A 23519-nucleotide genomic window follows, 5' to 3' on the forward strand; every position below is an offset into this window, starting at 1 on the left:
CTCCATCAGTGCTACCGGCCCCACATCGGACACCAATGAAAGAATGGAACTTGCCGGTGAAGGCTGCAGGGATTTGCGGCGATATTCCTGGTTATGGGAGCAGCTGGCTGGCTACGAGCCCGCGGGTTGAGCAACCAGGCAGCCGCCACTTTGGAAAACTTTCTCAAGCTTAAATTAGGTCTGGCGTCACGACAGGCCGCGCTGCACTTCGTCTTTCCCATCCGACGAGAGGTTCGTGTCAATCGATTTCTTGCGGGGGCAGTTCTACATGTGTCTCATCCCCATTTGACAACTCGCGAGGTAATCCTATGGCAACCAAGTACTGTAGCAGACGAGAGCCGGCCGGCTACAATTATCGTAAGAAGAATTCTCCGAATGCTCCTGCACGTTAAAACTTCACTGGCTCAGTCAACCGCCACGACCAAAACACGATGTTCCGCCTGTTTCAGAAGGGCACTACAGTGTCTCAGGTGAAGTCTACAACCGAAAATATTCGTATTTCCGTGTACTGTCTTGCTCACGAGCTGAAAATTTATGACCCTAGAGGCTTTCTCGGTGACATGGTTTACAAGTCTTTGAGACTCGAGCTGTCATGTTCCATTTGTGCGGTATTCTACATATTTTCCCTAGTTGTCTTTGTCACGTGCCGGGCGCGGACTTTGTTGCTCACTTTAAGTACTCCCAAGAAAACTGAAAAAAGGTGACTACATTTTAAGGAGTTTGGGACTGACGTCATATAATCAGAGTTTAACTATCAAAGTACAACTACCTACGCAAGGCTATGGGGGTTATGAGCAGCGTCATTATTGTCTCGCCTAAGACAAAAACTAAATGTCAAATCCACAACATCTTTATTTCAGATACGTTTATTACGCCACTACCCGGTTCGTGCTGAATGAATATCTCCAGGTGATGCTAGAAAATCTTAAGGGCTCTGAATATACATCGTCACACAATTTGTGGCATAATAAACGCACTAAATACAACTCTGCTGCACAAAATCAAGATTACACCGAAGACTTAAATACTTCACCAAACTTAGAAAATACCTTTCGATCGGAACGTAAATTTAAAGATAGAATACACAAATTTAATAGATCATCAGACTAGCTGAGTTCGCTAATTCACAGCCAAACATCCAAGTTAACCTGGCCTTCAGGCTACACTACAGGTCAGTCTGTCCGAATCAGCTTCAAATTTTCCGCTCGTGACAACGTTCAGAGAATGGCAGTATCGGAGGCTTCCTTAAGCGCACAAAGTTTCACATTTACAGTGGAACTTCAGTACATCCACAATAAAGTTAATTTCCGTTTTAGATAGGAACCCGGACAAGTTCTGGGCTGTATGACTCATAGTTAGGAGGAGAAAGTGTTGTACGGCCGTCAACGTGGTTTAACCAAGACGCGGAGGTTTGGTATACTCTCCGTGTAAACAACTGGCCAAAGAAGACGCAAAGGTAAAGCGCGCACCTCCGAACTGCCAGGAGCTATTTCCGCGGCCTTGTGGGACGGCATGGCCCTGCCAGCGATTTTGTGCAATGGAGGGGAGGCCTCTTGGCTGCCCTCGACAGCGAACAGCCACTTCTGTGAACGAGGGCTTCCACAGTGGCCCAACTACTCAGGCGCCAGCCCTTTTGTGAGCGCTGCCATGCGTCACGCAACTGACTTACGCTTCCTGAATCGTATTGTCACTCGATCGAACAGCACACAAACATACGGAACGTATGAACCCCAGTCCGCGCTACAGGCCAAAAACATTTTTCTGAAGGAACTACTTGCTGGATCAATCTTCCAACGTCGAATTTGTCCATATTTGCAAGAGATTGGTTTGAACTACGAAATTTATCGCAGTCAATGTTCGTGACGTAGTGGCTAGACCGGTTATTACCAATAGATCCCAAACTCTGTGGCTCAGCACGCTGGCCGTCATTTCCTACTGAAGATCTAGGAGTCTCAGTGGATTGACTGACAGCATGTCTGATGTTAACATTTATGGGCTATCAATTATAATAAGTAAGAATGTGAGGACCGATTGAAATACACTACGTAGCCAAACGTTTACTATTGGTCAGTGTGAGAGTTATCCTAAATATAAATAAGCAAACCGTTAGTGCTTTCTTCGCTACGTGGAATCTGGAAGTTTTAAAATCGGTCAAATGCAAAGTCCACACGCCGCCTAGGCGCATCTCTTCTAAAGGCGTTGCTGAAATTGACTTCGTAAAATGTTATTTTGATTGTCACTAGCAGAAGCCTAAAATAACTATTTTCATAAACTTCCTTTCTTTCCTCTCAAAAGGTTGTCTGGTTAACATTCTTAGACAAGCCTATTCTTTAGCGGAAACAGCCACTTGCGGTTACACAGACAGTGAAGGTGGAGCCCGTACCTTGTAATTCGCTCAGAACGCCATCGTCCCTTTCACTTTGAACTATTCATAAAATAAAAAAAGTACCTCAATATAAGCATCTGCTTAAGCTGTACACTTGAAAATGGCAAAGTGGCCGACAGTACAAAAGCGAATTTTAATAAAGTTTTAATAAACGGCTTTCAAATACTTTTGTATGACAATAGCAACGAGGAAACAATAAGCAGTCGTTTCATCCCTCTCCATGCGTGAATTTATTGAGAACGTAAGACCCTCCAGCCACCAGAGAATGTAACAAAAGAACAAACACTGGGAACATTTGCCGATGGGACAGTCATCCATTTCGCCGCTGTAGTACGAGCCCCTCCTGAAATCCTGGTTATGACGACTTATCTGTAGCATATCCCGAGGTCTGTATTATGCTGAATGGTGTTAATTTCTTTGAGAGGGTGTGCAGCCAACAAATGTGAAGCTAAATTAAGATTTTATCAGGGACGTAGCCTGATTTCATTTGTGCCAAATGTAAAGCACTTTTCATCAAATTCAGTAAACATTTAGTGCACAAGTGTCCTATGTGTGTATTGATGGATTCATGTATAAATACCGTATATAAATACGAAACAAGTAATCGGTTCTACTGTGTTTCCTATGTCCCAAAGGAGTGGTACGTAAGACTAACAAGCTCTTAGACAGCTGACGCAGGAAGGCGGTAGAAACAACAGTGTTTAAAGGGGGCGTCAGCGATTAGTCAGCACGAGATATTTTACCGCTCTGATCCCGCCTGGAGCCGGCGTGAGTCACGGCCGCAGATGAGCCAGCTAGCACTTCCTGCCACACGGCACGACTAGATAGTCACTTGTTCGCTATCTTGGCACACGCTGAGCACTATACAAAGAAACGCTCACAGGACATAAGTTACATTACTTTATTGCCGCAATGAAACAAAAAGCGCATGAAATTTCATCACTGGAAGATTAACGGGAAAACTTCCAGAGAGGCCCAGCACAAGAAATAAGATTGAGACACATGGTATAGCACAGGCCAAATCAATAGCTCTCTCAATACCGTGACGATCAATATTCCAGTATAATGACACTTTGCTCACATTTTGCCTGTGACTTCTGCACCACAATTTCATAGATGAGGCACCTGCAATATATTATTAAAAAAAACCCTCAGTCAATTTCTCTAAGTCTATAAATAGACTGACGAAATGGGGCTGCAGATGTAATTTAGCAGTGCGCGACTTGACGGAGCAGCTACGTTGATTTGTATCTGCCGTATCAAACAGGGCACTAATTCTTGCGGAACCGCAGCAACTGAAGGCTCAATAACTAGGGTGGACTTTCCGTGGACGCTTCCATTACGCGCGTAGCAGCATTTCCAGCTACGCATTACGACTGGCAGCACTGTGCACGTGAGACGTTCCTCGCGGAAGGCCCTAGAACATGGTGGAACACTCACTACAGATCACTGGAACGACGGAAATTTGGCATCGCACCGCCGCTTCCTGCTGAAAAGCCACACACACTACGCACTACACAAAGCAAGCTGCTCCGGCCCGACCCGCAAGCAGACTAAACAGCGAAGCACTACTCTGTTGTCTAGCCGGCAGTACGACTGCGGGCCGCAACGGCGCGCGCGTCGCCGCATGTGCTGCCGCCTGGTGGGCAAAATGCCAGCGTCTTGCTGCTGTTCTCAATCAACTCGCAGTAATACGAATTTAAACGAAAAATGTTTTGGCGGCGTGCAAGATATTTCATATCAAGTTTCTCACTTTATGGTGGTGTGTACATTGCAATAACCGTAATTTGTAAGGGCGGTGCGCAGTTCAGATTTCCTCACCGTCTTTTTGAAAATATTCGTTATAGCAATGCGAGGGTTAATGCGAACAAAATACGCATCAAGAAACACCACTGCAGAACGAAAGACTCAACTAACATGACAAAGATCCCGAATGCGAGTCTCGGTCCGGCACACGGATTTGATCCGCCAGGAATTTTCATATCAGCGTACACTCCGCTGCGGAATAAAAAATTCATTCTGGACATTTTGCTAACACTGTGTCGCAACAGCAAACTACCAATTTATCCGATTGCTTTGTATTCTAGAATCATCACAATTCGTGTCACCAAGACAACGACAGGCATCGATATTCATTTCCATAAAACTATTTCGTCGTTGTGCGCCACCTTCCAAACTCGTTTGTATGCTGTAATTCGGGAACCTAGTTTTTTGATACTGGATCACCTTCAGGTCATCACTTCGATACTTCGTTTCCCACAGAACGCTTAGCTAAATGGTCTTAATCTTTGAGAAAAAAAAACTGCATACTGTCCCAGACACACCGAACTGAACAGAGAGTACTGTATAATAGGTGTGTAACAAAGCATACGACTACAAAGGGAGGCAGGCTGAACGAAACGTGTTACGGTGTCAAGAGAGCAATGCGTAAAACCCCCAGAATATTGTCAAACAATCTTTCACAACACCGAAAGAAATTCTGGTACCATGTAAAGTCTATTAGTGGCACAAAAATTAGTGTCCAATGAGTCAAAAGCAGAAATTGAGGACACCAAAGCAAAAGCAATTTTTTACACAGTTTTCAGATGTTCCTTTACAAAGGAAAACCTAGGAGAATTGTCCCAATTTCATCCTCGTACCACTGAAAAGACAAGTGAAATGTTACTGTCAGTGGTGTTGGGAAATGCTGAAATCGTTAAACTTGAACAAAGCTCCAGGGCTCGATAGAATCCCTACCAGATACTATATAGAATTTGCGGCTGAGTTAGACCCTTTTCAAACTAAAATCTATTATAAAGCCCCCGAACAAAAAACCGTGCCCAGTATTTGGAAGAAAGCAGAAGTCACACCCAATAGCGGTAGCAGAACTGAGCCACAAAATTACCGTTTAGTATCCTTGACTTGGATTTGTTGTAGAATATTAGATGATATTCTGTGCTCAAACATAATGAGGTATCTCGAACAGAAATGCTAATCAGCACGGATTTCGAAAATATCGATCATGTGAAACCCAATTCCCACTTTTCTCACGCGGCATACCGAAAACATCGGATCAAGGCAGTCGGGTGTATGCAGTGTTTCTTGGTTTACAAAAATCGTTTGTCTCAGTACCGCGTCCACTCTTATTCTCAAAAGTACGATCGTATGGAGTATCAAGCGAAATTAGTGACTGGATTGAGAGTTTATTAGTAGGGAGGATATACCATATTATCATGAATGGAGTGACTTTGGAGGGTAACTTGAGGTGTGCCCCAGGAAGTGTATTTGATACCCTCGCTGTTCATGTTGTATATTAATGACTTTGGGGACAATATTAGTAGTAACCTAAGGCTTCTTGCAGATGATGCAGTTATTTATAATGAAGTACTGTCTGAAAGAAGTTGCACGAATATTCAATCGGATCTTGATAAGATTTCACAGTGGTGCAAACATTCACAACTTGCTTTAAATGTTCATAAATGTAAAACTGTACATTTCACAAAACGTGAAAACGCAGTAGTCTAACAGAGAATCGCAATTGGAATTGGCCAATCCATAAAAATACCTGTATGACAGACTGTGTAGGGACATGAAACGAAATGATCACATAGGCCCAGTCGTGGGTAAAGCAGATGGTAGACTTCGGTTTATTGGTAGAATACTGGAGATATGCGAAGAGTCTACAAAGGAGATTGCTTGTAAATCACTCGTGCGACCCATTCTAGAATACTGCTTAAGTGTGTGGGATCCGTACCAAATAGAACTACCAGGATGACATAAATGGTCACAGGTTTGTTTGAACCGTGTGAGTGCGTCACAGAGATGCTGAAGAAACAGAACTGGCAGAGTCTTAAAGATAGTTGTCGACGAAGTTCCAAGAACCGGCTTTAAATGATTACTCTAGGACTATGCTACAACCCTCTACGTATCGCTCACACATCGATCATAAAGGTAAGATTAGAATAATTACTGCACGCATAGGGGCATTCAAAAAATAATTCTTCCTGCGCTACATACAAAGTGTTGGACTTAAGTTGTTCTTACATTTTCCGACACATTTACATGAGCATTTCACAATCCTGTTACCGCTTCGACCAGCCAGTGATCATCTGGACTGCCAATAAAGAAAAAGAGTCGGTCCTCGAATCGTGGTGTTTTTTATATAAATTATAAAACTGTAGTACGAATCCTACTGACAATCTGGATATGGGCACTGGATGGTCGAACCGATTATGGTATCGTAAAACGTTCATGACGCTGCATCTAAAAATAAATAAATAAATCTCCGTCATCAGTTGGAAATTTTTCTTTTTCTGTCATACAAACAACTAGTAGCAATGATAGAAAATGTTTTTCTCTGATCTCTACGGCAGGAAAAAATGGAAAACGTGTTGCTATAACATGGCAGAGCCAACTACTTTACTGATGAGACGCTTGTAGTGCAAATGATCGTTAAGAACTAACAGGAGAACTTACTAGAGTATATCTGAAAGAAGGCTTAAAAATTGGCTATAATAAAACTGAAACAATTTATTGTAAACATTTTGAAAAGTTGATTCATTAGCGTCATCGTTTCTTTACGGAACTAGTACATCTGAAATATTTATAGTTATTTCTGTAGCGGAAAAGTAGAGTAGAGGCAGTAGAGATGGGCGGAATAAAGAGGGAGGCAGCATATCCAGGAGAGAGAGAGAGGGCAAGAAATAAGGAAATGGTGATAAAGGATTGTCAACAATTAGTCGTCCAAAAAACTGAATAAAGAGCTCTTCAGTGGTGTGGCCATGGTACAGTAAACGGATCAAGGATGACGGCAAGAAAGAACCCTGGATTTGTCGCTCAGATAGCCGGGAATAACAGAGCAGTGGTGGCTGGTTATCACGTGCTAATGTTCACAGTAAATACTGCATTTAAATTATGCTATTTCACTTCGAATGCAAGCCGGAAATCACATTAAAAGTGTGCCACTTCTCTTCGAATGCATGCTGATATTAAAATAAAATGGACGAATACTACTTCTGCAGCGCTCTCTCCGTAACAAGAAACCAGTGTCGAGTGCTGAAATTAAATGTCAGCCTCGCTATTATCAACTCAGGGAAGGGGCGCAGCTGGCTGTTTCCGAATGTGCGTGATCTGACGTGACGTCATCCTTTACCGCACTCCCAGCGCTACGCTGCTTACAGAAACAGATCAGTATCTCTCATTGAAACTGCGGTGCAAGCGTAACGTACGAGGGAGTTTTGAGGGGCAGTTGACCTAACAGTACCGTGGCCCAGTGGTCAAATCATCGTCGCGGGTTCGATTCCCGCTGCTACAATCATTCTTTTCATTTATTTTATTCCTCACAATGTTAAAATACCACTGATCGAGAGAAGGAATAATTGGAATGATGAGGTATAAAATTCGGAATGAGAGAGACTGCAACGATTGTGTATGCTGGCGAATGGGACAAACAGGAAGGGCAACTGCAGAAGAGTGAATTTCCGCTACTGCCCTCCTTCCCTCGTCGCCCACTGCGGCAATCGATTCCACGAATCAGTCTAACATCGCAGAATCCACATTCCCGTTAATCAATCGCACCAATGCGGTACAGGCTTGAAGAAGTGTTGTCTTTACCTGTGGCCGATCTCTCCATCTGCATGGAACGTTGCCTCAGCACGCTGACGTGTGGTTTAATGCCTCCGGAAGTCGCCTTCTGCTTTCTCGGACACTGCGGCTGCAGCATCGTCCAAGACGCGCCACGTCGGCTCGTTCCTTGGCTCTGGTTTGAGATGCAGTGTACCCCATACCTGGCGATCATTACCCGTTGCATCTTCATCCCACAATGTATGTGTCGGAGTTCCCACACTGTCGCTGGCGCAATTTTGTCTGTTCGGTCTCAGTTTCGAAAGTAGCCTTTGTACTTCCGTTTGACTGCCTTTCCTTGCTGCATAAAGGTTGGTTGGTTGGTTTTGGGGAAGGAGACCAGACAGCGTGGTCATGGGTCTCATCGGATTAGGGAAGGATGGGGAAGGAAGTCGGCCGTGCCCTTTCAGAGGAACCATCCCTGCATTTGCCTGGAGTGATTTAGGGAAATCACGGAAAACCTAAATCAGGATGGGCGGACGCGGGATTGAACCGTCGTCCTTCCGAATGCGAGTCCAGTGTCTAACCACTGCGCCACCTCGCTCGGTTGATGCATACAGGTTTGTTCTTTTCCCGATTTCCATGTCCAGTATTCCTACAATTAGCAAGAACGCTTCATTTGGGATTGCACGAGAGGCGCTTGTCAGTCACAGAGACAACACTGGCTGCTGAAGCAGTCTTCACAAGCTGTGCGTCCATACTATCGCACCAAGTCACACAACTGACGCTAATACACATGGGTATTCAAAATGATGTAGACAGTTTAAAGCGACAGTAAAAAGCATTTGTATTGAGGTAAGGTGTTATATGATTATACAGGGTGTTTCACGAGTGATGGCCAACAGTTCACGAATTGAAAGTACAGGACAAAAGTAGCTAAAAATCTCCAATAAACGTGGGTACACAAACCTACCGTTGTCAAGATACAGCACATTTTCTGTCGCGGTGCCTAAGAACACATGGCACCTGTAAACGTTAAGGCAGGTGAAACTTCCTGGCAGATTAAAACTGTGTCACGAGTTCGAGTCTCGGTCCGGCACACAGTTTTAATCTGCCAGGAAGTTTCATATCAGCACACACTCCACTGCAGAGTGAAAATCTCATTCTGGAAACATCCCCCAGGCCGTGGCTAAGCCATGTCTCCGCAATATTCTTTCTTCCATGAGTGCTAGTTCTGCAAGGTTCGCAGGAGAGCTTCTGTGAAGTTTGGAAAGTAGGAGACCAGGTCCTGGCGGAAGTAAAACTGTGAGGACGGGCCGTGAGTCGTGCTTGGGTAGCTCAGATGGTAGAGCACTTGCACGCGAAAGGCAAAGTTCCCGAGTTCGAGTCTCGGTCCGGCACAGTTTTAATCTGCCAGGAAGTTTCATATCAGCGCACACTCCACTGCAGAGTGAAAATCTCATTGTGTTCGAAATGTTGCCCATGCGTCTGAATGCAACACTGAACTCGTTGCTGAAATGAGCTGCGAATCCTATCAGGCAGTCCAGGGGAATTCTGTACATGCTGGAAGGCCGCTTCAATCCGCAAGCGTAATTTCTCCAGAGAGTTGACCTCGGCAGCCTAGACCAAGCTTTTGGCACGACCCCACACACAGAAATCCGTGGGATTTAAATCCGGAGAACTTGGAGGTCACGGCACAGGCCCTCCTCTACCTACCTAATGTTGACCTTAAAGTCCGAGTTAGAAGCCGGCGCACTCTAATATGAAAATGTGCTGGAGCACAGTCATGCATGAACCACATGTCCCGGCGTGTGTTCAGTGGGACTCCACCACGTACACCTGGAAGTACAGTACACCGAAACCGGATATACTGAGAGAAGGTAGATCCAGATCCGTAACACCAGACGTTGAGGAAAGAGTGTTACGCATTGTACACGGACGTCCGAGCACTTCAACAAAGAGGATTGCTACCCAAGAGAATGTCATGAGTCGTAGCAGTGTGTGGCGGATTTTACGTCGGCAGGAACTCTATCCATATTACTCCAGCGAGTGCAAGCCTACAAGAATGCAGACTTCCCTCCTAGAGACAATTTCTGCCAATGGGTGCAACAACAGTGTACCCTGAATCCCCTGTTTTTAAGCAGTATTCAGTTCACGGATGAGGCTTGATTTACCCATGATAGTATTTTTAACTACCACAATTGTCACATTTGTGTCGATGGCAATCCTAATGCAACACACGTATCACATCATCAGCGTTATTCAAAAAATCGTGCAGCCTCATGGGCACTGCCGTTCGCTTTGCCACACATGAAGTGCGTGTCAGCGCTCTGTTCATTGGAGTAACACCTCTGTCCATGGCGCCTCCACATTCGTAACTGATTGTGAGTCCCGTATGGCACAGTGCACAGAGGGGGAAGGTGAAGTAGGTGCGCATGCGTAAATAAACAATCGATCCCAAACCTCGAGATAGCAACGTAAGTAGCGCGATATTCAGGGGCGTTTACCAATTGGTTCCCTGACTCGAATTAATGCGATACACCGGGAACGGTTCATTTGCGGACCAATGTTTACTGGAGCTTTTTAGCTACTTTTGGTCTGTGCTTTCCATGCGTGAAATATTGACCATCACTTCTTAAACACCCTCCATGCATAGACACAGCAATACAAGAGGGTATTTTTGGTTACAGTGATCTCCAGTTGGGTTGGGTTGGGTTGTTTTGGGGGAAGAGACCAAACTGCGAGGTCATCGGTCATCGGTCTCATCGGATTAGGGAAGGAAATCGGCTGTGCCCTTTCAAAGGAACCATCCCGGAGCGATTTAGGGAAATCACGGAAAACCTAAATTAGAATGGCCGGACGCGGCATTGAACCGTTGTCCCCCCGAATGCGAGTCCAGTGAACAACATGGCTTCCAGAGCAGCAGAGAAGGCACCTTGCGTGACTGACTTCTGCAAGAGTGAGTTCTCAAGTGCAGTGCTTTGGAAATTCCAACTACATTTAGGAAGCCTCCACTTCATTCATGTGTGGATAACAGAAGTTTAAGGAAACAGGAGGTGTCTGTCAGTGTGGACACAGCAGGGCAACTGTGACTGATATCGTTGTGGATATTCTGGGGCGAGAGTGGGTCGAACTGGACAGCAGGCTTAACGTCGGTCGTGTGACTAGCGGTCCATACATTCAACATTTGTGAACATGGCACAAAGAACATCTCAAGTGTTGTTTCTGGACGTATAATCATGCAATACATTCAATAAAAACATTTTTACATCATGTGAAAGTTGCTAGATGATTCTGAATAACCCTGTAGCTTGGTGGCATGCCCTGAATGTTTTCAATAAAGTCGAAATTTTCCATTTGCGACATTTATAATTTTGTACATGACATTTATACATTTTCTCCTTGCTTCCTCCACATTAAAGTTCGTGGAGAGCAGCATTATATTTGTCTTAGTAATAATTCTCGAGACACCACATACGACGGATAAAGTGTCATATGAAAAAAAATATATAAAGATAGTATCTGTTCTCGAATGTGGCACAGGTTGTCCGAACTCTTGCGGGAACCGTCACCTTAGTGTGCGCGAGTGATGAGTTGATGGGCAAATGTCTATAAGGTACATTACATATGTAGAATTGTGGACAGTTGGGAATGTGGATGTCACGGGAAGCGTGCAAGGGATGAGTCCCTGCAGTCACGCTATTCATCTGTGTCCTCAGCGGCTCAGATGGATAGAGCGTCTGCCATGTAAGCAGGAGATCCCGGATTCGAGTCCCGATCGGGGCACACATTTTCTGCTGTCCCCATCGAGGTATATCAACAACACCTGTCGGCAGCTGAGAGTTTCAATTAATTATCAGTCAAATGCAAAAGTTATTAGTACGCTTCTGTTAATACTTTCAAGCGACTTTGTGTTATATGCTCCAATGCTGCACCCCAAAACTCCAAAGCAAACACCGATCCCTGCGGAAAGACTTTTGAGTGTGTCATCGTCATCTCTTGTCCTGCGCCAGTTATGAATGCTTGTCTCCCACACCAACAATCTCTCAGGCAGTTGCACAGTGTGACTGGACACACGAAGATCCAAAGGTGACGACAGAAAGGCGGCCACCACTGCTTAACAAAAGTGCAGGAAATAGCCACACAACACAAAAATTTTGTAAAAACCTGGAGACATCACGCTAATACCGTGTACCACTGCCTCTACATTTGATAATGGACTCAATTAGGCTTGAATGAGAATCCATAAGTTTCTCCAGATACGCCACAGCCGGCTGAAGCCGCCCACTGATGATTAGATCCAGCACAGCTACAAAATGAAACTGGCTACGTTTCCATCCTCTATTCCAAACAGTCCCAGATATTCAAATAACTTACGGGTTTGCTGCCGGGTGACGTCGTCGAACACCGTCGATATTTCGACAAGAGCACAACCAGCCATTCTAAAAGCACAAATGAAAGAAGAAAAAAATGTGCAAGCAAATTTAATACGTCGGTTCACAGAGGAGAAACAAGGAAGACACCACACACAGAACAAGTGTCAACACAGCCAAAGATAACCAACATCAGAAATATCGATAGTTACTATCAATCAAAAGGTGAGGTAGCACTAATTCTGTCCCTCTGTTTTTTGATGAGAGACAGAGCCGGATTCCAAGCAGCATTTAAAAAAATCCACCATCTCTGTTAATAAGGTTGCTTGATAGTCTGATTTCAACAGCTTCTATCCCAATAGCTGGACGTGCAAGCCAGAATCTCCGTATTGTTGTATTCCATAGGATGCCCAGTGTCAAGGCAATGTTCTGCAATAGCGGATTTGCTCGGCTGTTGTAAGCGTGTGTGACGCTTATGTTCAGTCCCAGATATTTCCTGTAGCATTAAGATCGGGTGATTTAGCGGGCGATTCGATCTGCGACAGTGCGCTTGGGTGTTCGTCAAACTAGGAACGTACGCGTGCAGCTCTGTGAACAACACGGCTGTTCTCGTCTTGGAAGACGAGAGTGTCCACAGGATTCTCATCATGAGGATGTAGAAGAAAGGACAAACTTGGACAGATCGAATTCCGCAACCTCCCGTCCCGGTGGGAACGCGCGTTTTCCACGAACAGGTGCGTCCTGCAACGTCGCCTTAGGGCCAGGCAGCTCGGGACTGGTGGCAGAAGAGGGCGCAGTGGCGCTCAACGTGCTGCCGAAAAGCTCTGTAAGGGACACTGAAGACGGAAAACAGTGTAAAAGTAAAAGTACAGTGAAAAGGGCCAGGCACTTCAACTTAACAAAAAAATTTAATAATAACAATACTTTTCGACATCCGCGAACAGGAACTGCAAGGCTAAAATTTTTAGAATCAAAATTCATCATGTTTTGTCTACGTGCATGTTTAATGACTCTCAAAAGGTCCATCAACAGTGCAATAAATTGGCAGGAAATCGGTAACAAATGCAACAATAAAAAATAGAAACCGATCATGAAAATGTCAAGTGCTTCATAACTGCTTCTCTCTAACTTTAGTGAATCAGGAGGGAGTACACTGTCACAACGCATTCTCTGATATTATTTCGAGTAATTAGTTCATCAGCCCAGGCGAATAGCAAACGGTTGTGAAAACACACTTCACCTCTTAGCAACTGATAATCCTGAGTTAGCCGGCCGGTGTGGCCGTGCGGTCTAGGCGCTTCAGTCTGGAACCGCGTGACCGCTCCGGTCGCAGGTTCGAATCCTGCCTCGGGCATGGATGTGTGTGAAGTTCTTAGGTTAGTTAGGTTTAAGTAGTTCTAAGTTCTAGGGGACTGATGACCTCAGAAGTTAAGTCCCATAGTGCTCAGAGCCATTTAGCCAATCCTGAGTTAATAACGGGCATCAAAACGCATACAGGGATTAGTGAACATAGGGTTGTCGTAGCGAGACTGAAGATTGTAACCCACAAATTCTCCAAAAATAAACGAAAAATATACCCATTCAAAAAGCAGATAAAGATTCACTTGACACATTCCTGAGAGACAATCTCGACTCCTTCCAATTTAATAATATACTTGTAGACCAGATGTGGTTTGAATTCAAAGAAACAGTATCGGCAGCAATTGAGAGACTTATATCAAATAAATTAACAAACGACGGAGCTGATCCTCCTTGGTAGGCAGAACGGGTTAGAGCACTGTTGCAGAAACAACGAAACAAGCATTCCAACTTTAAACAGACGCAAAATCTCCAAGATTGGCGAACTTTCACAGAAGCTGAAATTTAGCGCGGACGTGAATGCGAGATGCTTATAACACTTTCCACAATGAAACTTTGTCTCGAAACCAGGCAGAAAATGCAAAGAGATTGTGGCCGTATGTGAAGTATGTTAGCGGCAAGAAACAAACAATGGCTTCTCTGCACGATAGCAATGGAGATACTATCGAAGACAGTGCTGACAAAGCAGAGTGGCTAAACACAGCCTCCGGAAATGCCTTCACAAAAGAAGACGAAGTAAATATACCAGAATTCGAATCGAGAACAGCTGCCAACATGAGTAACTTAGAAGTAAATATCCTCGCAGTAGTGAAGCAACTCATATCAATAAAAGCAAGTCTTCTGGTGCAGACCGCATACCAATTAGGTTCCTTTCGGAGTATGCTGATGCATTAGCTCCATACTTAACAGTCATATACAACAGTTCGCCCGACGAAAGATCCGTACCCAAAGACAGGAAAGTTGCACAGGTCACACCAATATTCAGGAAAGGTAGTAGGAGTAATTCACTAAATTAAAGGCCCATATCCTTAACGTCGATACGCAGCAGAATTTTAGAACATATACAGTCTTCGAACATTATGAATTACCTCGAAGGAAATGGTCTACTGACACACAGTCAACATGGGTTTAGGAAACATCGTTCCTGTGAAACACAACTAGCTCTTTGTTCACATGAAGTGCTGAGTGCTATTGACAAGGGATTTCAGATCGATTCCGTATTTCTGGACTTCCGGAAGGCTTTTGACACTGTACCACACAAGCGGCTCGTAGTGAAGTGCGTCCTTATGGAATATCGTCCCAGTTATGCGTCTGGATTTCCGATTTCCTGTCAGAGAGGTCACAGTTCTTAGTAATTCAGGGAAAGCCATCGAGTAAAACAGAAGTGATTTCTGCCGTTCCCCAAGGTAGTGCTATAGGCCCTTTGCTGTTCCTTATCTGTATGAATGAATTGGGAGACAATCTGAGCAGCCGTCTTCGGTTGTTTGCAGATGACGCTGTCGTTTATCGACTAATAAAGTGATCAGAAGATCGAAACAAACTGCAAAACTGTTTAGAAAACATATGTAAATGGTGCAAAAATTGGCAGTTGACCCTGAATAACGAAAAGTGTGAGGTCATCCACATGAGTGCTAAAAGGAATCCGTAAAACTTCGGTTACACGATAAATCAGTCTAATCTAAAAACCGTAAATTCAACTAAATACACCTAGGTATTACTATTACGGACAACTTGAATTGGAAGGAACACACAGAAAATGTTGTGGGGAAGGCTAACCAAAGACTGCATTTTATTGGCAGAGACCTACTAAGGAGACTGCCTACACTACGTTTGTCCGTCCTCTTTTAGAATACTGCTGCGCGGTGTGAGATTCTTACCAGGTAGAACTGACGGAGTACTTCGAAAAAGTTCTGAGAAAGGCAGCACGTTTTGTACTATCGCGAAATATGGGAGAGAGTGTCACAGAAATGATACAAGATTTGGGATGGAAATCATTAAAAGAAAGGCGTTTTTCGTTGCGACGGAATCTTCTCACGAAATTCCGATCACCAAGTTCTCCTCCAAATGCGAAAATATTTTGTTGATACCGACCTACATAGGGGGGAACGATCACCACGATAAAATAAGGGAAATCAAAGCACGTATGGAAAGATACAGGTGTCCATTCTTTCCGCGCGGTGTACGAGAGTGGGACAATAGAGAATTGTGAAGGTGGTTCGATGAACCCTCTGCCAGGCACTTAAACGTGATCTGCAGAGTATCCATGTAGATGTAGGCAACAGAATTAAACTATCACTTTTTCGAAACCCCGTAACTGCCTTCGCGACGTATAAGTTTGATATTTAGCTCAAGGGAGACTGCAACCTTCCTCTGCAATTGTGGCCTCCTGTGACGTCACGCCCGTGTTCGGCGACATATGGGGAAAATAGCCACGACTCGAAGTTAGTGTGACGTGTACGGTGGGTCCACGATGTCAGATTGGCACCACATTTCACCACAATCCTACCCAAAGCCCCCGTTGACGTATCACACGATGATAAGATCGTAACGGTCCCTCTTACCCCCATTTCACCCCCTGTTTTGACGTCTCCGCAACGTAGGGCAGGTCCGCGACACCAAGCGCTGAAACCACACCGGTCTTCTTATGGGTGGCCGAGAAAAATACCGCCGCTCGGAATCGAAACGAAAAGGCATGAAGGTGTGGCACAGATGTCCTCAATGAAAATCAACCCCTTCCCTGGAGCGCTGACTCCCACACATTTCTCGGCGGAAAACGGCACTTTGCATTACGACGAGCAACACAAAGATATTCCTGACAACTCTTAACACTGGTGACGTTTCAACCCTTCTCTAAGGACATTGTGGGGTTGCATCCCCACTGAAATCGATCGCACCACTTTGGAGTGCAGCGCGGCCGCCATTTTTGTTCTCGGTTACGGGTCGCAACGATTAGGAACTGTTCAAGACCATTCGACGGAAGTTGAACGTCATCCGAAGCAGCAAAGGGTACTTACGCTTTTTCAACCCTCCCGTGGGGTGCTGACGTGGGCATTCCCTCTGAGACCACCAGCTGGGCGACACCCTCGACGCCACCCACGCACTTTTGTTGAGCACGTTACAAATTTCGTCACCAAACCAGCCTGGCGTCTAATCCCGCGCCTGATAGTTAGGCAACACCTTGACGCCCATCGATTGCAGTTTGCCTACCTTCAGGCGCAGTAGCAGCCGCCATGCTGAAGGTTCTGACAGGGAATGAATTTTGCGAGATTCGCGACCCGAAATGTCCATTCCAACCTGTTTCCTTCAAACTGGTTGAGATGGACCTGCATTCACGGACAGCAGCAATTTCTTTACAGTGTGAAACCAACTGTAATAGACAAGGCGTGACATTCGTCTCTGGCTCCTGTTGGTTACGACCTTTCTTACTACCACCAGTATTATGCTGTATTACAAGGCGGCAATTGGTGCACACACTGGACAATCCGCGTCGATGCATCAATAAATCTGGCAAGTTCATTCACGACGTGGTGACGGGCACGTCCAAACACGATGGATCCTTTCTGTCATTCCTGTCACGTTCCGTGTTACTGCGCAGACTGGCACATAGTGGAACTTCACCGATATCACTTTCGTCAGCGGTAGGGGTCACACGATGGCCTGGCACCAGTTCTACAACGTCTACAACTACACGAAAGCGACCACTGCGCTCTTGTATGGCGGTGGATGCTTTATTCAAGAGAAAGAGTTTCACAAGCCAGGCAAGTCACAAACGCATTGGTCCACCTTTGGGTCTAATGCATGCATTGTACATCTACGTCTACATGATTACTCTGCTATTCACGATAAAGTGCCTGACAGAGGGTTCAATAAACCACCATCAAGCTGTCTCTCTGCCGTTCCACTCTCCAAAGGCACGCGGGAAAAACGAGCACTTCAGTTTTTCTGTGCGAGCCCTGATTTCTCTTATTTTATAAGTTTCCTTTAATTTACGTCTATGGTCACAAACTTTTTGTTAACAGATTACCGGTTTCGGGCTTTAATGACCATCATCAGATCTGTTTCATAAAAACAAAGTCCTAATGTACTGCAGCACAAAGTCCTAATGTACTGCAGCCGTAGTGGCATCGTCAAATGTTAAATGCGGAATCAGCACCAACAACGTCAAATACATATAAATAACATCACATGCACGAGTCATGTTGTCAGTAGTATTACCTTATTTTATGGTGATGATCATTTTTCCCTATGTAGATGGGTGCTAACAGAACGTTTTCGCAATCATAGGAGAAAACTGGTGATTGAAGTTTCATGAGGAGATCCCGTCACAACGAAAAACGCCTTTGTTTTAATGATTGCCACTCCAATTCAAGTATCATGTCTGTTGCACTACCTCCCCTATTTCGCGATAATACAAAACGAGCCGCCCTTGTTTCTACTTTTTCGATATCATCCGTCAGTCCCACCTGATGCGGATCCCACACCGCACAACAATACTCCAGAATAGGGCAGACAAGCGTGGTGTAAGCAGTCTCTTTGGTAGACCTGTTGCACCTTCTAAGTGTTCTGCCAATGAATCGCAGTCTTTGGTTTGCTCTACCCACAACATTATCTATGTGATCGTTCCAACTTAGGTTATTTATAATTGTAATCCCTAAGTATTTAGTTGAATTTACAGCCTTTCAGATTTGTGTGACTTATCGCGTAATCGAAATTTAGCTGATTTCTTTTAGTACTCATGTGAATAACTCCACACTTTTCTTTATTCAGGTTCAACTGCCACTTTTCGCACCATATAGATATCTTATCTACATCGTTTTGCGAGTCGGCTTCGCATTGATTTCTCCTCAGGTATACTGTGCCAAATTCTGTCCAGCTGATCCGTTAAATCGTCAAAAATCAGCCTCCGGTTCGAAAGGCTGCCCATAACGCCCCAAACGTTGTCAAACTGGGGAGAGAACCGGCGATATTATCGGCCAAGGTAGGGTTTGGCAAGTACGAAGGCAAGCAGTAGAAACTCTCGCCGTATGCGGGCGGGTATTATCTTGTTGAAGTGTAAGCCCAGGATGGGTCGCCATAAAGGCAACAAAACGGGGCGCAAAATGTCGTCGACGTGCCACTGTGCTGTAAGGATGCCGCGGGTGACAACCGAAGCAGTTCACCTACGAAACGGAACGGCGCCGTACGTCACCACTCTGGGAATTGTCGAGTCGCCTCCAGACAGGCACTCGGCCTGAAACCTCGCTCAGTGCAGTACAGTTGTCTTTAGTCACGAGTTCCATTTCGAACTAAGTACCGATGATCAGCGAAGGTGTGTCGGGTGACGCGTCGGAAAGTCGTCCCCCGCTATACGGTCCCACAAACTGGAGTGGTGGTCGTCTGGGCTGCCATTTCTTTCCATAACGAGACCTGTTTGGATGTGAGATGAGGAACCCTAAGAGCGCAACGGTGCGTTCGGCGACAAGTCTACGCCCCGTTTTGTTTCCCTTATGGCAAGCCAGTCTGGACTTACGTTTCAGCGAGGTAATGCCCACCTGCACCCGGTGAGACGTTTGGAGCGTTACGTACCTTCCAAACATCTCGAGATTTTGACGATCTAACGCATCACTTGAACAGAATATGGCACGAGATCCCTCAGGAGGACATCCAACAACTCTTACCAATCAGTGCCAAGTTGAATAGCTGGTCGAATAATGGCCAGAGATGGACTAAAGCGTCATTAACTACCTAAATGTGTGAAACTCTTTCTCTTGGATAAATCATTCAATTTTTCTCAGATTATGACCATTTGTGTGTGTGTGGTTTGAGGTTTTCGGGCGCTAATGACCATTTGTTTGTGTGTACACGTACATCACATCACATCACATCACATCTAGGGATTTCCGTACTGCCACGGTGCTCGCTTATTTCCAAGTCCGTATCGATCTTAGTGCCGAGTTTTCACTCAGACGGCGCTATGGCGCTAGGCGGTTGTTTCCGTGTGTGATCGCTGGCCGCAGCTTAGCTGGAGGCGTGTGAGGAGGAAAGAGGGGGCTGCCTTGGCGTGGAGACAGTTCGGCACGGCTGGGGTTGTTTGCGTCTGGACGCCGAGTGCGGCCCGATGGGAAGATCGGAGCATGATTTTACAGTAATAGTGTGGACAGTGCCGTCGTGGGCCGTTTCACTTGATTCGCAAGGGGAGCAAAATCTCGCCTGTTGTAGTTTGTCGAACCTTCTATGTGCGGCGGGATGTCATTTCGTCCTGTCTCTCCGTCGCTGGGATTGCTATCCTCGTTTACCGTCCCATGGATGTATATCGATGGGCTACGCTGCTCTCCGTACTCTACTAGACGCTGGTGATGGAAGTGCGTCGTTCAGCGGCACGTTAGTCTGGGTGCTTTATGTTTGATCTTCAAGTGAATAATCTTCGAGTGGCACTCCTTAGAGTTTGCCTTGCGCTGTTATATTGGAGTTTATTTTGTCGTGTGGTGCTTCCGCTTTCCGTCAACGAGGGTTAAGCTTGATTCGGCACTCCGTACGACGCTTGGCACCTCAGCAGGCGGGTCGGAGCCACCTTCGCGACTAAACGGAAGCCTTTGGACTGAGAGGCCTTGTGTTTTGCATATTGTTCACAAATTGTTGTTTCGGAATTAAGTTGGCTGAGGTTTCTTATGGATTTCCCGGCATTTGGTCTGTTGTCCGGCCCGGGCTAGGTCTCGTTATTTTAAAAGTCGGTCCTTGTTTTGGCTGAGTACGATTTTGGTTTACTGCCCGGTGGTTCTGGTAGTACGCCGGGTCGCTGTGGTTGTGTTGCATTCTGTACGGGGCTGTGTGCTCGGAGCCGTGAAGTACCATTTGTGTGAACTGCTTCACTGGGGAGTACTGATCGGGCCATTCTTGGTCCTCTGCTGTATTAAATGATTTTATTATTATTTTAAAGTAACATTATCACTTAAATGATTTAATTCTTGTTGCGTTAATTGCAACTTGCACACTGAGAAATTTACTAGTGTAATTACGGAAGATTTAATAGTGGCACATGCCCTTTACCTGTTTCGTAATCTGTTAATTACCGCAACACCTTAAGCTCATAGTCATATGATGTGATTTTCTTAAATTATTGTATTTTTATGTCATGTTATTGTTTTTTTTTAATTTTCTGGTCACTGGTGTACTGTTCCAAGTATTAAAATGTTTCAGGTAGTCAGTACTTGGGTGGAACGCGCGGAACCGCGACGGAGAGAGTAGTTGCGTGCCTTACGTGTCCGTTGTTGGCGCGGCCGGGTGTCCGTTGTTTGTTTTGGTGCACATGAGTTAAGTATTGTGTTGCCTCCTCCCTTGCGGCCCCGTCGTGTTCTTCTGCATTTTAGTTAATTTTATGCTAATATTACTTTAATTTCTTACATTGGTAAAATTGTGCGGCCTTCATTATGCACACTGTTTGTCATAGCGGAGTTGATGTGGCATTGTAATTTCTTAAACTCCATAGCGGGTGTACCTCGTGATACATATTGTTTGTCATAATAGATTTGAGTATGCCAATTGTAATGTCTCATATATCATGAAGTGCGTGTGGAATGGTGCAATAAATGGATGATTGTTATTTCGGTTTTTGGCGCCCTTCATGCGCTATCCTTGTAATTGTCTTGGTAACCCACATCACGTACCATTCGGATAATTCCTCGGTGGCGCGTCGTTTTTTGCCTCCGGTGAAGTTGTGTACCAGCGTCGCTGGAGCGGCTGGGCTGCGATACGAGGGAGCGGACACACACGGCGTGCCTTTGCTAGCTTTCTGGGGCGCCGATCGATGCGGCGAGCCGGCAGGCAGGACGGGGGGCTTTAATAGCCGCCTCCCTCTCCCCCTCCCCCTCCCCAACCCTCACCGGGCCCGCCATAAAGCCGCGCCTCTATTACCCCGACACCCACTTCCACAGGTACGCTATTCTCGGCGACATTCCTGCCGCCTCAAAAGGCCGCAGCGGCGCGCCCCAAACAATATTACAGTGCTGCTGCCGCCGCAACTCACTGGGGCGCACTTCCACTCCTATGCCGTTTCCCCGATATACCCGAAGCCCTCACTACTACGTAAGTGCTGCTTCGTACTGGCTAAAGAAAAAAAGGGAAATATCGAAAACGACTATAAGACAAAAATGGTGTTGGGATAACCATCGACAGGAGACATCGAAGCAGTTCAGGGACGTGCTGCTATATTTCTTTGCGGCAGGTTCAGTCAACACGTACGAGGTATGGCTAGAAAAAAACCGGACTAGTACTGGTGAAACAATAAAACGAATGCAATAAGGCTGAAAGTCGCGTGGCCTGTCACGTGACTCTCGCTCCGCCTACTGCTCGAGTTTCATCTGCCTCCTGCACTCAGTCTGCCCGTGGCGTCTGTTTTAAGTAGTTGACGTTTTGTCTGTGCGTCGGAAAATGTTGAGTGTACAGAAAGAACAGCGTGTTAATATCAAATTTTGTTTCAAACTAGGAAAATCTGCAAGTGAAACGTTTGTAATGTTACAACAAGTGTACGGCGATGATTGTTTATCGCGAACACAAGTGTTTGAGTGGTTTAAACGATTTAAAGATGGCCGCGAAGACACCAGTGATGACACTCGCACTGGCAGACCATTGTCAGCAAAAACTGATGCAAACATTGAAAAAATCAGTAAACCTGTTCGACAAGATCGCCGTTTAACAATCAGAGCAGTGTCTGAGTTAACAGGAGTTGACAAGGAAAGTGTTAGGCAGATTCTTCATGAAAGTTTCAACATGAACAAAGAGTGTTCAAAAATGGTTCCAAAGTGTCTCGCAATTGAACAGAAGGAACGCCGAAGAATGATTTGTTCTGACATCCTGGAAAACATTGAAAGTGATCCCACCTTCTTACAAAATGTTATTACTTGCGATGAATCGTGGTTTTTTACTTACGATCCTGAAACTAAACGCCAATCCATGCATTGGAAAACTCCTGGTTCTCCACGACAAAAAAAGCACGAATGTCAAAATCGAAATTCAAGGCAATGATGATTGTTTTTTTTGACATCAAAGGGATTGTGCACATTGATTGGGTACCAGAGGGACAAACAGTGAATCAGCATTACTACATTAGCGTCCTGGCTACCCTACGTGAGCGAGTACGGAGAAAACGGAACGATTTGTGGAGAAAAAAGTCATGGATCCATCACCAAGACAATGCCCCAGCTCACAGTGCGTTGTCAGTGAAGACGTTTTTGGCAAAACACAACATTCCCATCTTAGATCATCCACCCTACTCACCTGATTTGGCCCCCTGTGACTTTTTTCTTTTCCCTAAAGTCAAGTCAGCTTTGAAAGGAACTAGATTTGAGACTGTTGAAGCAGTAAAAGAAAAAGCGACGGAAGTAATGTATGGACTTACCGAAAATGATCTGCAGCATTGCTATGAACCGTGGAAAATTCGTATGGAGCGGTGTAGAGACCGAGGAGGAGAGTACATTGAAGGAGATAACATGAAATTGTAAATAATTGTAAATAAATGTTTTTTCCAGCATCAGTCCGGTTTTTTTTCTAGCCGCACCTCGTATTTTCGAGATTCTTTGTGAACTGAAATGGCAGTACTTACACGCACGACACTGTTGGCGATCCACAGCTGTACGAAATACTTGGAAATTAATTCACTGACTGCGAACTCCTGGGTCAGTAAGCAATTAATTCCAAAGCAAACGGGAGTCCCTGGAGTGAAGACGACATTATTTTCGCGGAGCAATGCTGAGAAAATTTCTATAACAGGCATTTGCAGGTGATCAGAGAACGACTACACTGCCGCCGACGAACATTTGGCTAAGGACCGCAAATGTAAACGATTGTCTCTGGGAACACAGTCACAAGATGTGCTCGATGGGAGC

General features: G+C 45.3%; 1 protein-coding gene across 4 annotated transcripts in view; it reads right to left on the reverse strand.

Moving 5' to 3' along the window:
• LOC124550931 (kinesin light chain) overlaps nucleotides 1–23519 on the reverse strand; it is a 396765-nt gene that overhangs the window by 254575 nt on the left and 118671 nt on the right. The window contains exon 1 of one of the 4 annotated variants that reach the window (XM_047125728.1): nucleotides 3827–3947. The exons of the other annotated variants lie outside the window; for them this stretch is intronic. The gene's annotated coding sequence lies outside the window, so the exon portion shown is untranslated. Of the gene's footprint in view, nucleotides 1–3826; nucleotides 3948–23519 lie in introns of those variants that run through there. 4 annotated transcript variants of the gene reach the window in all.

The sequence above is a fragment of the Schistocerca americana genome, chromosome 9 (genome assembly GCF_021461395.2).
Source record: "Schistocerca americana isolate TAMUIC-IGC-003095 chromosome 9, iqSchAmer2.1, whole genome shotgun sequence".
Lineage (NCBI taxonomy): Eukaryota > Metazoa > Arthropoda > Insecta > Orthoptera > Acrididae > Schistocerca > Schistocerca americana.